Source organism: Mustela lutreola, chromosome 15, assembly GCF_030435805.1.
Source record: "Mustela lutreola isolate mMusLut2 chromosome 15, mMusLut2.pri, whole genome shotgun sequence".
Lineage (NCBI taxonomy): Eukaryota > Metazoa > Chordata > Mammalia > Carnivora > Mustelidae > Mustela > Mustela lutreola.
The window spans coordinates 53,350,622-53,369,064 of record NC_081304.1 but is presented as its reverse complement, the minus strand read 5'-3'; positions in this window follow the sequence as shown (position 1 = coordinate 53,369,064).

Here is an 18,443-nt window from a genome sequence, read left to right as displayed (position 1 = left end):
CTCGTTTCGCTGGAATACTCTGTCCGGTCGGAAACACAGCATGGTCCCCCATGAATTTATTTGTCATAAATACTCAGCACAGTTTGTTTTTATGTCATCAAATGGCCAGTGGCTTAATTCTCCTCTCTCCTTTTTTGCATTTCCTGTGGCAGGAAGGGGAAAATGTCAGGTCCCCATGATGCAGAACACGCCTTTGGCTTTTCTTTGTGACACTGACCGTTAGGTGACTTCTGTTTATGCCTTCCTCAGCTCTCTCCCCATGGCCCCCCGGGACATTGTGCCTTTGTTTCTGTTCCCCAGCATCTGACAGCAATGGTATCTTAACAAATATTTGTTTATTGAATGAATGAAATGCTTTCGGATGTTATGCATTCGTGATAAAGCAAATATATGTGTTCTTCAAGGGAGGCCCCATTAAGTGTTCCAGGCTCTATCATGGTCATGAAGAATAATAGAAGAGGAAGAAGTTTTAGGGAAAGTTCTGTCAAAATCCAGAGAAACAGGGGCACCTGGGTGGCTCAGTGGGTTAAAGCCTCTGCCTTCGGCTTGGGTCATGATCCCAGGGTCCTGGGATCGAGCCCCATGTCGGGCTCTCTGCTCAGCGGGGAGCCTGCTTCCTCCTCTCTCTCTGCCTGCCTCTCTGCCTACTTGTGATCTCTATCTGTCAAATAAATAAATAAATTCTTTAAAAAAAAAAAAATCCAGAGAAACATTCCCAAAGATTCCTCTAGAACCTATTGTTGAGCTTATCTACATACCAGGGTGACTGACTGGGTGGCTTAGATCGTTGAGCATCTGACTCTTGATGTCAGCTCAGGTCATGCCCTTGAGGTCCTGGGATCAAGTCCTGCTTTGGGTTCCCTGCTCAGAGGCGAATCTGAGTCTGCTTGTCTCCCTCTCCCTCTGCCCCTCCCTTATACCCCACTCCCTCAAATAAATAAATACATCTTAAAAAAAAAAAAAAAAAGATTATCTACACACCTTCCAGACATGAGGGCATTTTTCATACCAAATAACTGTGGTAGGTGCACGATGTTTCACTTAAATAAATAAATGAGTAGATAAAACAAATGTTAACCTTTTAATACGCTGAGATGGGGTCATCACTCAACGACATTACACACCACCGCAAAATAGTGTATCTTTAGTAAGAAAAGCAGGTCGTTCTGCAAATCTGAGAGCACATGAGTGTGGACAAATTCTGTGAAGCGGACTCTGTGGACAAAGGGCGTATGTGTTTGGGATTTTGATAGATCGTGCCCAGTTGCTTACTGTGGAGAGGTGTATCAATTTACACACCCCTGCCATTTACGAGAGGGCCCTGTCACCACTCTGGGACCTTCTATGTGCCCAGAGGGGTCTGTGAAAAGCACAGAAGACTTGGATCCTTTCCGAATGAAGGCAACCACTGTTTTGGACTGAGACCCAAGGACCCAGGCAAGTCAGCTTACTGGGAAACAGGACTCGTTTCTGTTCAGAAGGCTGTGAATTTTCTGGAATGCGTGCTCCCCGTGCCATGCTCAGGCATGCATGTAGGTGCATGTAGGGATCCGTAATGAGTAGGTAGGTGCCCATCGCCCAAAGTACCAGCTGGCAGCGGGCGTGCTAGCGTTCCAGAGGCTGGGTCTCTTGCCCTCAGACCCTGGGGCCAAGGCATTCTTTGGCTACTGGACCAGTTGATTCTTAGCTGGGATTTTCTTCTCGTTTGAAGGAAGGTCGGTGGGGGTGGGGGGCACCACATATCACGGAGTGATTTCTGTACAATCGATGAGCTCAGCAGTGGCATGGGTCCAATTTCGTCATTAAGGCCGTGTGTACATGATGTGAAAACAGCCTGTGAATTCCCTGCGTTCAGATATTTGGTCTGTTTGCTGGGGTGGGGTGGCGGGGGGAGATCAGTTAAACTGATTGTTAGATTTAATTGACTGGCGGCTTGAATTGATGAGACAGTTCCATTAAAATGGTCGATCCAATTAGGCTTGTAAGATGATTGAAAATACAGGATCAATCGCTTCTGGTGTACTGTTTTCACTCGATGCAGGCTGAGGGGTGGGAGCTCCTGCCCTGTCTTCCTGCCACGGGTCTGGTGGTAATACCTGGGTGGCCCGAGTGTGGCTGGGCTGGAGATTGGGGGTGGGGGGTGGTCCAAAGAGAGGCATTCCATCCGGGCAAAGTCCAGGCAGTGCAAAAAATCTGCCTCAGGAATAAGCAATGCACTTTCCAGTTGTTTTTGTTGTATTTTGAATCACAAAAGGAGAGGGCAGCATAATCTCTTTTTGAGTGTAGCCTTCTAAAGGACTTAAGCCAGTCCTGTAAAAACAATTGATTTTATATATATATATATATATATATACACACACACATGTATATATATATGTATGTATACATATATATATGTTGTCATTATTTTAGTTAACATGTATTTTTAAAAATTATTTATTATCTTCAGTAATCTCTACATCCAAGGTGGGGCTTGAACTCACCACCTGGGCATCGAGAGTCCCACAGTCTTTGAGCCAGCCAGCTATCATTATTGTATGGGTACGTTTTCCTAAGCTCATTGCCCAAAAAACTCTTGGTTAATTTCTTTAACATTTCAGCACAAGCGACTACCAGACATCCCAGGGAGCCACGCCATTTGCCGGTGGTTAAATAATGAGCCTCGTGCTTTTTCACTCAGTCTCCGATTGGAAATAGTGCCTTTTATATAAACAGCCAAGCTTAGCAACGTTAAATAATGGATTACACATCATAGTAATGCTTTTCCACTGTGGAAGAAAACAGCCATGCCAAGTGTGGAGACAAAAGAAGAAGGAAAAAAAACACCAAAATATCTCCAGAGTTATGGAGATATTTTGTTATTATCTACTTAAAAGTTTTGGTGAAAAGAGGGGAGTAAGAATAAGTCAAATTAAACTTGTTTTTTACAATTTTACAATTACAACAATGTTAGGATTCATTCCTCCCTGTACTGTAAGAAAACTGAGCATATAGTACCAAAAAAGCACGTAAGCATGAATAGTGTCGTTGGTGTCCATTTGATCCTAATTGCATGAGTATGTTTTACTGAAATTTTTTCTTTTAATTTGGGAATAAAGCTCTTCCACAACTCTGAATTTCATATCCAAATCCTTCATTTATCTGGTTTTTAATTCTCTCTCTCTCAGGAGTGAGAGTTTATCTGATGCTGCTTTTTGCAGACATAAGGGAAAACCTTCGTTTTCCTTACAAATGTTCACATTAACTCCTCAGGTTTAAGAGATAAGGAAGCTTGTCTCGGTGGGACAGGTGTCTCTGAGACAGTTGGTCCAATTTCTACCACAGGGCCTTTGCAGTGAGAATTGTCTGGTGAAGGTGACTGGTCTTTGGAGTTGGGAGTGAAATAAGTTGACTTTTTCTTCCCTCCCCCTGCTGCTGTTTTATGAACTGAATTCGAAGTAAAACCATTAAAGCAGCTATTTAAAAACCCTGTTTCAGGGTGCCTGGGTGGCTCAGTGGATTAAAGCCTCTGCCTTCAGCTCAGGTCATGATCCCAAGGTCCTGGGATCGAGCCCCGAATCGGGATCTCTGCTCAGTGGGGAACCTGCTTCCCTCTCTCTCTCTGCCTGCCTCTCTGCCTACTTGTGATCTCTGTCTGTCAAATAAGTAAATAAAAATCTTAAAAAAAATAAATAAAATAAAAACCCCGTTTCCAACACTGAGTGTGTCACTGTTACACCACCATTAAGCCAAAGAATGTGTTCTAAAAGAACCAAGCTGTCTTTCAACAAAAATAATTTTAAGGGAAAAGTAAATATAATTCTAATGGAATATTAAGTTGAATAAGATAAAAGAGAGAGGGATGCCAGACTTGGCCCCTACAGTCTCAATCCCACAGAGTCATTGTACTGAGTGCCTATGGTGAGTGCGAGTCTTGCATTTCTACCCACCCCACCTTATTTAACCGAGGTAAGGACAGCTGAGGGGTACATATGGTGGGAGGGGGCGTCGGGTTAGGGACAGAAAGGAATGAAGGAAAAGAGGTTGTTTCCAGTTTCCCTTGATTTCTCTAGAATTATTTTTATAGCATAAACTATAGAATATGACACATAACATGAAATTTGGCATTTTCACCATTTTAAAAGAGTGCAGTTCCGTGGTGTTCATTGTATTCCCAACATTGTACAACCATCACCGCTATCCATTTCCAAAACTTCATCTCACAAGCGAGAACTCTAGAACCAAAAAATAATGTCTCACCCCTTCTCCTTGCAGTGCTGGCTAACCTCCGTTCTACTTTCTTTCTCCATGAATTTGCCTCTTCTGGGTTCCCCATACAAGCGGAATCATACTGTATCTGTCTCTTTGTGTCTGGTTGTTCGCTCAGTGTGATGTCTTTGTAGCTTCCTCGGAACGAGGGTCGGAACTCCCATTCCTTTTTACGGCTAAATAATATTCCTTGGTACAGGCTCACCACATTCTGTTCCTTCATTCCTCTGTTGATTGTCCTTGAGTTGCTTTTCCTTATATCGTCAAGGCTGCTATGGCATTGGCATACATGCGTATCTGTCCAAGTCCCTGCTTTCGGCTCCTTTGGGTAAATCTAGAAGTAGTTCCCCTTTTAAAAGTTACCTTTCTGGGTGTCCCAGGTAGACTGACTCTACATTATAGAAGTGGGAACAGCCGATTCCGTATCAGGAGAGCAAACCAAGAATTAGCAACAGAGGGTTTTTATTTTGTGTTTCAAACTGGAGACAGACTTTAAGGGGGAAAATCCAAATAAAAGCAAGGACTCCCATTTTCCCCTCTGTCTTCTCGTTCCTTCCCCCAGCCCTCAGTGCACTGCAGACACCCCCTCTCTCCTTTCAAGTTTATAAGGCCACTCTGCAATGTGATGGCTCCTCTAGGACCTTATTAATGACATTTACAATTCCCATAATAACTAAACCGTGCCGTTCTCCCAATACCAGACCTCGGAGAAGTCATTACCCTGGTGATCACAACAAAACTGAATTCTAACGGGCTGCCTGCTGCTACAATACTCTGGGAGGAACTCTCTGTGTTCTGGCAGTAAAAACAAATTAAATTAAAGATCCCTGTTCACCAAGGGCCTAATTCTAATTTTTGCAAAGTTTCCATTAAACAGTATTGTCTACGGAAAGTACACACTAACATGCTCCCCCTTGGGAACTAACTGGAAAGGAAATTCTAATAGGAGAATTATTAAATTTCCCCATTAATTTTGTGTTACACCCTCTTAGCATTTATTAAGAATATTAGGAAGATTCAAAGATCTGTCCTCTTTGAATTCTGTAAAGCATTTATGGAAATTGCATTTCATCGGGGAGACGGGAATTGCTGAAAATCAGAGATGAACAAAGCAGTAGATTAAAAGGAGTTTGCTTTGGTAATAAATATGGTAATGGCGTTTCTTCCTTTTATTAATGGCACGGAAACAGTTCAGGGGATATTTTAATATTGTGTTCCCCCGAAGAACCTCCATCTAAGTAGTTTTTCTTCTAGCATTTAATGACAGTGGTTTTCACCTTGCCTTTGATTTAACAGTCCTTGGAAACAGTGCATGGTGTCTGGGAAAAACAGGTGTGGTTTCCACACAGCTGGGGGCGGGGATAAAATGACGCCTCTGGGAGAAGGTGTGTGGGTGGGCTTCCCACACTGGTCTGGGGCTTGGTTGATTGTTACTGCAAGGCTCCAGTGAGTTATTCCATTTCTTCCATTCCCCTTTATTTGAAATGGATTCAAGTGTTCTCAGACTGTTTTTCCCAGGTATACGGAAGCAGCGTTATGCTAAAACAGGAGAGTGGAAGAAGGTGGCAGAATGGGGGAGATGGAGACTTCTGGAGCCTCCCCGACCATATATCAGAGACTTTATGCTAGATGCTTTTGTATATCTTGTTTTATTTTGATTCTCACAGTAAACCTCTGAGGTACCTATTTTTATTCTGTTATGGACAAGAAAACCCACGTAAGGTCACAGCTTTTCAGTGAAGAACTCTCATTCATTCATTCATTCATTTAAATATTCAACTACTATTTTGTGGTATTGATTTGTGCTAGGAGTAGTACTAGGCTCTGGGGTTCAACAATTGTGACCAACATAGGTGTTTGTTATCTAGTGGGAGGGAAAAACAAAAAAAAGCAATCATCATAAAGAATGAGAGAACATGGAAACACTTTCCATGGCTTCAAATCCAGGAGTGACCATTTCCAAATTCCATTCTCTTTCCCCTGAACCCTTCTGGATTTACTGATGTGGTTGTAAGATTTTGCCAATCACTTAGGTACCCAAAGCATCTTGATCTACAATTACCACCAGCAGGACTCAAAACAGTTATACAGATGCCTGTGCCTGCTGCTCCAGGGGCCACTCTTAAAGTGTCATTCAGATTTTGGGGTCCACAAGTCTACAAGCCCTGGGTTTAGGTAAAAGAGGATCCTCAGGGCTAAGCAGTCAAGAAACAGTCTTCAAGAGAAGTCTTCAAGGGTCTCTGTTGGGATAGTCATAATCCCTGGCAAAGCAGAGAGTATCATGTCCAATGAGGCTTCCTGGGTCTGAATGAAAAGCAGCTTAAGGAAAATCCATCTGGTCTTGTCTGAGTGGGCCAGAAATATATCTTAGTGATACATCGTCAAGGCAATTGAACAAGGTTATCTTGTTCAGTGACATTCTTGAGGAGAGTAACTAGGCTTCTACAATCAGAGTTTCTAGAAACATGGGGATCAGAATGGTCTGAGGAGCTGTAAGAAGGGGCTCGTTGATATATCAAGGGACTTAATAATGCCCCATTGGGTTCACTGTCCATTGGGGGTGGGAGGTTTGACTGGAGCATGGGGACTTGACCAGTGTATCGGATAACATGGGCCTCTGGCCTTCTGTTCCCTTTGCTTCATTCTGGGGCTTCCTGCTTTCCTCTTCTGATTTATGTCTTTCCCTTGTTTCATTAGGTTTTCATTATTTGAAATAATGAAATAATTTCATTATTTCTATATCTTAGGTTGGGTCCTCCAGAGCAGGGAGGAGGCTGGAGATGAACGAGAAGGTGAATTCTATCTGAAAAGGTTCTTAGCAAAAGCTAGTAGGGAGCTAAGGAGATGGGACCAGGACAGGAAGAAGGCCAAGGTGACAGAGTGATACCTTGCAAAATCCCATGGAGGGTGGCATTGGCCCCATGCTTGCAAGGGAAAGGGAACCTCACACCCAACAGTCATCCCTGGGAAGACAAAGAGCCTGCGGAGTGCATCCCTGCGTGGCCGGTGAAGGGTTGGTTCTCAGGCACTTCCAACCCTCAGGACTCTCAGGAAAGTGGCGGGGAGATTTGGGTGCTGGCCACATGTGTAAGCACTTGGGCAGCTGGAGTGCCCGATGAGGACAGAGGCCACGGTGGAGAAGGGCAGTGTTTACCGCAGCATGAAAATGATTCATGCAGGCTCCTTTGTATTTGTGTTATTTATTGTGATGTTTTAGGTAGGACCCTTTTTTTTTTTTTCCCCCTTATAAAGCAGGTGGAGTTGGATGTTGCATGTTTTTTTTAAAACAAATTTACTGATGTGTCCTGGTGTTTTATCTGCAAGTTCTGATGATTTTTTCCTTTTTGCAGTTCCTCTACAGCAGAGCTTCTCAACGTGTGGTCCTGGGACCGCAGAGCCAATATTGTGGGGACACTTTTTTAGAGATGCAGATTCTCAGGCTGCATCCCAGCCCTCTCCACCCAGAAACTCAGGGGGGCGGACAGTAACCTGTATTTTAACAAGTTCCCCTGGTGATCCTAATGCTTCTGAAAGCTTGAGAAATAGCTGGGCAAGAGTTACAGAGATAAGAAAGGAAAGAGGGGGAAATTCACATTTAATAAACACCTACTTTATGCTAAATAGAGTCTTAAGTACTTCATGCTCATGACCTCATTTATTACTTATGACTCTACCTTTGTATGAGGTTAACATCATAAGCCCCCTTTTCACCAACTAAGAAGCTGAAGGTTAGGAGCATAAACTGACTTGCCTATAGTTAGAGTCAAAGTCAGGATTTGAACCCAGGCCTGATTTTAAAGACCATGCCTTTTCTCTTTCTTTTTTTTTTTTTTTTTTTTTTTTTATTAACATATAATGTATTATTAGCCCCTGGGGTACAGGTCTGTGAATCATCAGGCTTACACATTTCACAGCACTCACCAAAGCACATACCCTCCCCAGTGTCCATCACCAGCCACCCTATCCCTACCCCCATCCCCCAGAAACCCTCAGTTTGTTTCCTGAGATTAAGAGTCTCTTATGGTCTGTCTCCCCACCAATCCCATCTTGTTTCATTTTTCCCTCCCTACCCCCCATGACCCCCAACCCTGCCTCTCAAATTCTTCATATCAGAGAGATCATATGATAATTGCCTTTCTCTGATTGACTTATTTCGCTTAGCATAATACCCTCTAGTTCCATCCAGGTCGTTGCAAATGGCAAGATTTTGTTTCTTTTGATGGCTGCATAGTATCCCATTGTATAATTATACTACATCTTCTTTATCCATTCATCTGTCGATGGACTTCTAGGTTCTTTCCATAGTTTGACTATTGTGGACATTGCTGCCATAAACATTTGGGTGAATATGCCCCTTCGGATCACTATATTTGTATCTTTAGGGTAAATACCCAATAGTGCAATTGCTGGGTCATAGGGTAGCTCTATTTTCAACTTTTTGAGGAACTTCCATACTGTTTTCCAGAGTTGCTGTACCAGCTTGCATTCCCACCAACAGTGTAGGAGGGTTTCCCTTTCTCCGCATCCTCGCCAACACCTGTCATTTCCTGACTTGTTAATTTTTGCCATACTGACTGGTGTGAGGTGGTATCTCACACAAATCTTTGATTTGTATTTCCATGATGCTGAATAATGATGAGCACTTTTCATGTGTCTTTTGGTCATTTGGATGAAGACCATGCCTTTTCTAATGCATTGCGCTGCCTTAGGAAAATAGATGCCAGAGAGTAGGGTTCACCGTGAAAACTGGAGACAAGCACAGATCCATAAGCACTGCTTTGGAGGGGTTGCAGTCTTGCCTGGGGTTCTGGCTCTGATCCCCACATGTGCACGTGGACTCAGCAAGGAGTAGTCAAGTCTAGTGGAGGAGCAGAGAGGGGAGTGTGAATCACTACCACAATGGATGTGAGCTGAGAATCTCTCTCTCTCTCAAATATTCTGGAGAAAGTTGAGCCTGGAAGGGAGTAGGGGGAAGCTAACTAGCTTCTGTTATTATGAGAATGCGGGGTTTCCAAGTAACAGATATTTGGCTTTGTGATAACAGTGAAATGATAATTGCATAATCATATGCTAGTGATAGTGGGAGTGATGATGGTGCTGGTAGTGTGATGATGGTGGAAGTGGTGGTGATGGTAGAGGTAGTGGTGGTGGAGGTGGTGATACAGAGGTGGTGGCAATGGTAGTGATGGAGATGCTGATGGTTGTGGAGATAGGTGGTGGTGGTGATGGTGGAGGTGGGGGTGGCGGTGGATGTGGGTGGTGGTGGTTATGGGGTGATGTGGTGTTGATGGTGGAAGTGGGTGGTGGTGTTGATGGAGGAGGTGTTATTGATGGTAGTGGTGATAGTGGAGGCTAGTGGTGGTGCTGATGGAAGAGGTGGTGTGATGGCAGAGATTGTGGAGATGGTGGTGGTGGTAGACGTGATGGTTAAGGGGGAGGTAGCAGTGATGGTGGTGGTGGTAATGGTGGAGGTGGTGGTGATGGTGTAGCTGTTGGTACAGGTGGGTTTTGGTGGTTATGGTGGTGGTGGTGATGGGGGAGGTGGCAGTGATGGTGGAGGTGGTGATACTGGCAATGGTGGTGGAGGTGGTGCTGTGGTGGTTGTAATGATTATAGCAGCTACCACTTACCAGGTATTGCATTATAATAAATTTCACATGTATTGTCTAATGTAGAGTCTCACTTTAATCCTCATGATGATCCAATGTGAGGTAGGGGATACAAGGCATCGTTACCACCATTTTAAGGATGGAGAACTATAGTCTTCTGAAAGAATCACACTTTCCCAGCTTTAAAATCCAGAAGCTAAACTAGTGGTGATATGTGTATTGATCATAAATTAATCACTTACTTAATCCTCACAAGATCTTTATTAGGCAGCTATCATTGCCTAGCAAAGAAACAGAAGCACAACAGGAAAGTATTGTATCGTTTATAGATCTATAAGCAACAAAGCCGGGAATTGACCCAGGGTCCACATTTGACCCCTAACCTGTACTTGTCTCTCAGAGTATGTTCAGTGGGGAGTGGAATCTTTGGGATATGCCTGATTCTTTGCAAGATTTCATGATGACTTACTGGAATTTCCTGGTGCTTGCATAGAGAAATTGTTGCAGTTCCTGACTTTATAAGTCCCTGGGAACTCTAGTTCCCAAGTTTTAGTTGCATCAAGGAGTTGCGTGTGTTTGCAGTTCTTTCCTGTTCCACATTTGGCACAGAAAATTGCACTTCTCCAATGCAAATTCCATACTAATTGACTGATTGAAACAGGATTCTATTTCAAGTGTGCTTTGTAACTGAGCACTCTTCTCCGGCTATAGCTTCAGGTCACTCATATAAAGAAAAGACAAATCTTGAAGTTTTATCTCTTTCTGAGAGAGTAACCATAATTTGGCATATTTTGCATCCTATTAGAGTGGGTTCAAAGCTATGCTAAGTTACAAAAGGCTCCAGCTGTCACTCTGGGAGATGTCTTTTTGTACATCCGTCTGGAAAGGATTTGTTCCCGTGGAAGCTTCTATACCTTACAGATATCAAATGTGGCTTGGGATATGTGGGCTGGGACTTAGAAACCTTTCATCCTTGTAAGATTTTTTTTTGTACTTGGGGTACATTTTGATAGTATTTGATCAGTACTGACTTCTTCTAACACTGCTGGCTAACAATCCTAGTATTAACGGAAGTGTGGATGCTGGATATTATGTGAGAAGCAGAGTGTCTTATATGAAGGGTAGCTGGAGAGGTAGGATGGTGTAGTGGTTTATCAGATCACCCAGTCAAAGTGTGATTTGCCAACTATTGTTGTTCTAGAACATTCTGGTATTGATTCACAAGGAGATCTTGAGGTTGAACCAGAATGTAAGTCAGTGAGGAAACTAAGCATGCTGTTTAGCTCAGCATCTGTGTTTTCCTAGCAAGACTTTTTCAATGAAGGATGTGCTGCATTGATTTATAATCTGGTATGAACTCCTTATTTTCTCCAAGATCAGTATGAAAAAGTTGGAAGTCCAGCACTTTGGGTTTCTCTGGTTTAGAGCAGAAATTCTGGGACCAAAATGGGTGGGTTCAAGTCCTAGCTCTGCCACTTATCAGCTGGATGATTTGAGGTAGGCTATGTAACTTCTTTGTGACTCACTTTCCTCATGAATTAATTGAGAATAAAATTAATGCCTATCACTATTTTTAAAAAGCTTTTGTTTACTTGAGAGAGAGAGAGAGAGAGAGAGAGAAAACACAAGCAGGGGAGGGGTGGGAGGGTGGAGGGAGAGGGAGAAGCAGGCTCCCCACTGAGCAGGGAGCCTGATGCAGGGGTTGATCCCAGGACCCTGAGTTCATGACCCAAGCTGAAGGCAGACACTTAACCGACTGAGCCATCCAAGTGCCCCAGTGCCTACCACTATTAAATACCTGTGTATATATGTATACACATGTATGAATATGTATGTGTGTATGTATATATACCTATATCACATAGTAGCACTATACACGTCATTCATGACGTCAATAAAAGCACACCAACAATTATATGAATGGAACAACCAGTGTGGTCGTTCAGGGGCAGCCAGAGGTGTGCCTGTCCTTCGACCAGAGATGACCAATGGGTGAGCTGGTGAGTTAAATCAAGGAGAAGCTGGGGCTGGTGTTGAGTTTTGTGGCTGATAGTTTTATTTACTGACTTCCCAAATTGCCCTGTCATGTATTTCTGAAAAAATACAGGAGGATCCCAATTAAGGAATAACGTAGGTGGCACCCGGGTGGCTCAGTCAGTTGAGCATCCGACTCTTGATTTCATCCCTGGTCATGATCTCTGGGTCGTGGGATCGAGCCTTGGGTCAGGCTCCATGCTGGGAGTCTGCTAAGGATTCTCTTAGTAAGCAGTTCAGCCTGCTAAGGATTCTTTCTCCCTCTTGCTCTCTCTCCCTCTCTAAAAAGGTGACCAGGGTTGGAGGAAGGAGGAAAATGGTTATTGTATATTCCAGTAGATTTGTTCTGTTGAGTGCAAGCGCTGGATTGCGAGTTCCATGAAGATGGTATTTGTTACACAGCAGATACTCATAAATATTTGTTGGATGAATAAAGGAAGGACGGCTGGCATCACCAGGAATGCAAATTCTTCATTCTGTGGATGCTTTCAGGTCTAGAAATTAACATGCCCTAAGAAAGCAATTTTGCACAGACTCTATTTGTCGCTTCCTTCTATTGTCATATTTGTCACTCTCTTCCCACCACCGGCTCCACGCAGCCTCTCCAAGATGACCTGTAGCTTTTTGTTGTTTCCTTAAAGACCTGAGCTTCAAGCAACTCACCTTTTATGCATCACAGTTACATTCTCACGACACTGTGAACAGAACTTGACGTTCGTTTTAGAAGTTTGGCCTCTTTGGGTCCTAGCATTAAAATTTTCAGCTTTCCTCCATGCTGTCAAATGCTGTTTAGTTATGGTGTTGGAAAGTCATGGCCTTCAGAGCCCCTGGGAGAACAATTCTGAAGTCTCCTAAAAGCAGAACTCCAGGGATGTTGTGTTTAATAAAGAAGGGCAGGAAGGGGAGCAGTCATGTTGTTTTTATTTATTTTTATTTCCTCTGATTTCCCCAAGGGAAAAATGAAGGCTGGCAGAAAACGCTGGGCTAAGCTGGAGGCTGGATCCAGAGAACTTAGGTGAAGGAAGTAGGGTACTTTCTCAAAAGCTGATTTTGATTTTACTTATTTTAAAAAAATTATTTTTAATTGGGGCAAAATGTATACCGTATTAGCATTTTTCAGTGTACAAGTTCAGTGGCATTAAGCACATTCACACAGCTGTAGCGAACACCACCACCATTCTCCTCCAGAACTCTTCCTTCTGCAAAACTGAAACTCTGTCCCCATTGACACTCTCTCCCCAGCCCTTGGAACCCAATATTCTAGTCTCTGTTTCTATGAATTCTCTGTCTCTGTCTCTGTCTCTACGAATCCACTGATCCACATCAGGGGAATCACACAGCATTTATCTCTTGGTGACTGTGTTATTTGACTCGGCATAATGTCCTCCAGGTTCAGCCATGTTGGAGCAGGTATCAGAATCCCCTTCCTTTTGTAGGCTGAAGAATACCCCGTTGCATGGATATGGCACATTTCGTTTAGCCATCGGTTTGCAGACAGACACCTGAGTTGCTTCCATCTTCTGCCTCTTGTGAAAATACAAACACGGGTGTACATGTGTCTCTCTGAACTCCAATTTTAGTCATTTTCATAATGAGTCCTGATATTTTCATCTCAGCTCCTGTAGCCCAAGACAGTGACCTTCAGTAGCTGCCCAGGTGCTTTTAATAGAAAAATTGTGTCTTCTTTTTCTTTTCTTTCCCTCTCTTTCTTCTGTCTCTTTGTGTCATTCTCTCTCTTGGTGGGTCTCCCTCCTTTTCTCCCTCCCTCTCTAGAGCTTGCTCTTGTTGGAGGGCGCTTATAGGCAGAAACAACCCCTTCTACCCTCGCAACACCTTGCAAAATGGTTAGATTTTATCAAAGAACATATTGGAGAATTACCACCAAATGGAAATAATAGATTAAGCTTTGGTTTAAGGGAGAGCTACTGTAAAAGCTAATGTGTTTTGGTATGAAGATAGATCCCCTGGATTTCATGCTTATTCTTAGAAAATGAACTTACCATTAGATGAGAGGCAATTCTGCCCCCTTTGCAAAGTAAATCATTTGAACCAATAGGCCTGTTGTCCGGGCAAAACAAAAAGAAGGTTAGATTTGGGGCACGGCACAGAGTACACTCTTTGTAGAGCAATGGAGTTCCGATTTAACTGCAGAGAGATAGAGATGCGCAGCTGGGTGCAGAAAGTAGCCCGTAGAAAGCTACCAGCAGTTACAACTCTGCTCTCCTGTCTCTCACCCACGGCTTGCTTGGTCTGAGCAAGTCATGCATACCCCGCTACGAGTGGGCAGCGGTGTCGAAATGGAAGGTGGAAGTTTTTGTGATCATGAAGAAAGATGCAATGGGAAAAAGACTGATAGGACCTCCCTTAACGCCCCCTTCTGCATCAGCCCCCCTTTCTCCTGCTCTGTCTGTTGGGAGCTGTTGTGAGAACTGGACACTGACGTTGATTCTCTTTTCCTAAAACACCCAGATTTCCTTCTGGAGAATTACTTCTCCACCACTGGGTGCTCTGTGGGTGGATATTGTGTTGAGTAGCGCCTGCCTTCTTTTTATGGACGCCAAAGGGGCCCTTGGAATTCTCTGCTACCTTTTTCTCTTTCTGCCTCCTGCTTCAGAAAAGGAGCAGACCTGGGACTTGAGTCTAGCCATTCCGATTTGTTTCCTGAGATCCTGAATGTTGAATGGCATGTCCCAAGATGGGGAAAAACTGTGTTGGCACTTCCGTGACCCCCTGGAAAACCCATTGAGCAGTGGTTGTCTCTAAGCCTTTATGGAGCTGCCTGTGTTAGCCTGTTCTGAGCCTTCCCTTGGTTCCCCTGCCTTCCCTTTTCTCCATTCCCCTTTTGTTTAAGATGACGAGAATCAATCTCTTGCTTGCAGCCAGAGTTCTCATTGAAATCCCGAGCAGTGGAAACCAGTAAGTAGTCATTTCAAGGGTCCTATCAAATTTTGTTGCTTCGCAGGTGCTCATACCACAACAAGGTCAGATGCTAGGCTGGGCAAGAGGAACCAGAGAAGGACACTCAAGGTCCAGCAAGAAGCAGAATCCTAGGCACAAGGGTCCAGTTGAAGAGAACCTAAGCTTCGGGACAATTTCATGACTACAGTCAGAGTTTAGCAAACCTGCAAGGAATATTGATCACAGGAGGACTAATGAGAGTGGGAAGCCACTACCACTTTCAAGACGGAGGAGGGAAAATGGTGTCTCTTGACCTGAGACGGAGCTGGAGCCTGGAGTTGTGGAGGAGGGGCTCACTCCAAGGCAGGTGGTCTTTTTTTTTTTTTTTTTTTTTGGTTTTTACAATATCATTGAGATAAAATTCATGTATTATACAATCCCCCAGTTTAAAGTATATGATTCAATGGCTCATAATGGAGTCACAGAGTGGATCAACCATTTGTTTGGAAGCATTCACATCACCCCAAAAAAGGGTTGCTGTGCCCATCAACAGTCGGTCTGAACTTCTTCCCAACTCTCCTTTCTCGCAACCCCTACCAACCACTCCTCTACTTTCTGTCTCTGTCTGTTTGCCTGTTGTGGATGTTCACGTACATAAGGTCGGTTCTCGTGGTTCACAGTAGGGGCATTTTCTACGCGTGCAGCAAACCTTGAATTAGTGCATATGTGCCTCTCATTGCTCTCCTGCGGGACACAGAGGAGCCTTGGGTCATGACATTTGCATCAGCAGATCAAATATATAAGCTTGTACTATGCGTATGCCTGTTTAAGGACACCTTATTTAACACCGATCGTTGATTTATTACCATTGAACTGAGGTCAACAGCACTGCAATGCCGCTGATCTAACACGTATTGTTTTGCTAGAAAGCACCTCACAGACTTCTTGCACTTAGGAAAACTGGACATCACTTCAACACTATCCTTGGGGGGATGTTTTAGGAAGCAGAATCACCAAACAGAAGCATAAAAAGGTGGGAACGTGGCATTAAGTTGACGGCGGAAGGAATGCTTGTTTGTGGTGGGTTTGCCGGAACAAGAAGACAGAGCCTTGCCTGGGAGCGCACTCAGGGTTTTCACCATTCTGCGCATGTCTGTGAATGGCCACAAATGCACCATATCGATTTTGCGGTTGTAAGTAGGGAACTTGCAACCAGGAAACCTCTAATGAGGGTTAACCATGTTATCATGCAATATGTGGCAATGGGCTTCTTTCACTGGGCATGACGTTTTCTGGCGTTCTTCATGTTAACGTGTGTCAGAGCCCCGTTCCTTTTTATTGCCACGTAATATTCCATTGACTATTGTGGATAATGTGTAAGGGTCTGTGTGATATATGTTTTCACTTCTCTTGGGTGGAGAAGGAAGAGCAGAATTTCTGGATCGTGTGGCAATTCTCTGTTTAACCTTTGGAGTAGCTCCTGGACGGTTTTTTCAAACAGGTGCAGCATTTTGTGTTCCCATGAGGAGCGTAAGGGGTTCCAATGATGAGCCTAAGGGGTTCCAATGAGGAGTCTGAGGGGTTCCAATTTCTTTGCATCCCTGCGAACACCTATTATCTGACTTTCTGACTACAGTCATCCTACTGCACATGAAGTGGTTTCTCAGCGTGGTTTTAATTTGCATTTCCCTAATTAATCGTGTTAAGGTATGTGTGTGTGTGTGTGTGTATGTGTGTGTATGCTTATTGGACATTTGTAGAAATGCCTATTCAGATCCTTTAGGATCTGATTCAGATCCTGAAGCTTTTTGGAGCCAACGTCACAGCGTGCTGATACTTTGGAGTCCTTTCTTGGAATACAGCTAATAGAGTTACAAAGAAAACCAATTATAGTAAAATAAAGTTATCAAAATATCTTAAAATACCAGATTTGTCATTTGCTTGAAAAAGACTATCCTTACTAACGTGTTAAATAAATTAAGGGGCAGATTCAATAATGCCTTCAACTGAAGGTAGTGATGAGTATCAACCATATTTGAAGACAATTGCAACAACGGTAACAAAGTCCAAGAATATGTTTAATTTTGATTGGGACACAGAATCACAGAACCGATACTCCTGATTACCATTACTCACTAATATTGCTAATTTTTTTCCTACCCTTATAACTGAAGGAAATGCTAAATTTTAGTTAGAAGTTCATGAAACAAATGGTGTAATTTTTTTTTCCCTTCTGAGATCACAGACCCCTGGAGTTCTGTGCAGGTGGGAGACCCTTCTGAGATCACAGACCCCTAGAATTCTCCCCAGGTGGGAGACCCACAGATCCTAGGTTGAGGAGATATCCTAGAAGGATGAAGCCTTTTCCAGAACTGTGATACCCCTGGAGGGAAGGACTGGGGAAGAACTATTCCAAACTTTCTCTCCTTTTACTCTCTAATCTCCTATGATATTTTCCACTGGCTGGACCCAACCAGAAGCCAGGAGGCTTCTTCATTCTGGATGATTGAAGGCATAGGATTCAGAGCCCCATGGTACAGACAGAGCTGGGAAGGTGGAGAATGGATTCGTTGGGGTGACGGGAAGGAAAGGTGGGGAGGGAGCTTGGGTGAGGTGCAATGGTGGCCACACACTGACCAACACTGTGACCCTAAGACTTGCAAAGTTTCGCTCTCTATTGAGCTTCTGTACCAGAAAATGGAGAGACGAGGAATTTGGCTTCCTTATGGAATTTGGTGGAGAGCAATGTTCTCTAAAGTGACCTTCTTTGGAACGTACTGGGAAACATTGCAACATCTATCCCTCATTTTGGTCTTGGAGACTCACAGTGGATAGCAGCCTATTAAAGCCTCTGGGAAGATCTGTAATGTTGAGGCTTTTTGAAATTCTAATTTCTCTGATTCGTGTGGTCCAGACACTTTCTTCACAACCCTCACAGAACAGAGCTGTGCTGAACACGAGTTTGGGACCTGCCAGTGTAGTGCATGGTAATTTCTACTCACAGGCAGCTAGCTGTCAAAAGTCTTGCATATTCCTTATCTTGTTTAACCTCACAGCAGCCCTGGGAGTCAGAATCGTGGGATTCAGAGAGGGTGCCTGACTTTCCCAAATCACACAGCCAGTTGGTGATGGTGCAGGAATTAGAAAAGCCAGTTCTTCTGGTGCCCTAAAACACGATAAACCCACCTTTTGGTTTTTGCTTTTTTTGGTTTTACTAATGTCTCATGCTTTCTCCAGATGGAGAACCTAATGAACCCAGTTGTTGGCTTTGACCACTTGAGGAACAGCTTTGAAGATAATTAAGCCAATGGCTTCCTCGTTCTGTGATCCTGTTATGTCTTCTGGCTTAATTGCAATTTCTTAATTGTTAAGTAACTTTTAGTTATGAACCCAGTGATTTTAAGGAGGAATGAAAAAAAAGCACTATTCTGCAGTTCTTCTTATTTGAAACTACTTTCCCAGGAGGTGTAAGGAAGAGGTCCCATCCCCATGGTCATTTTCAGAGTACCTTCCTACTTTTGGAAAGTTACTATTTCAAAAAAGGGGGGAAAAAAAGATCAATGCAAGTACTCAGATTAAGGGCAAACCAGTCTTTGCCCTCAGTCATAATGGGCTTTTCCTGAAGGGCACAGGAGTTCACAATAAGGATTGTGT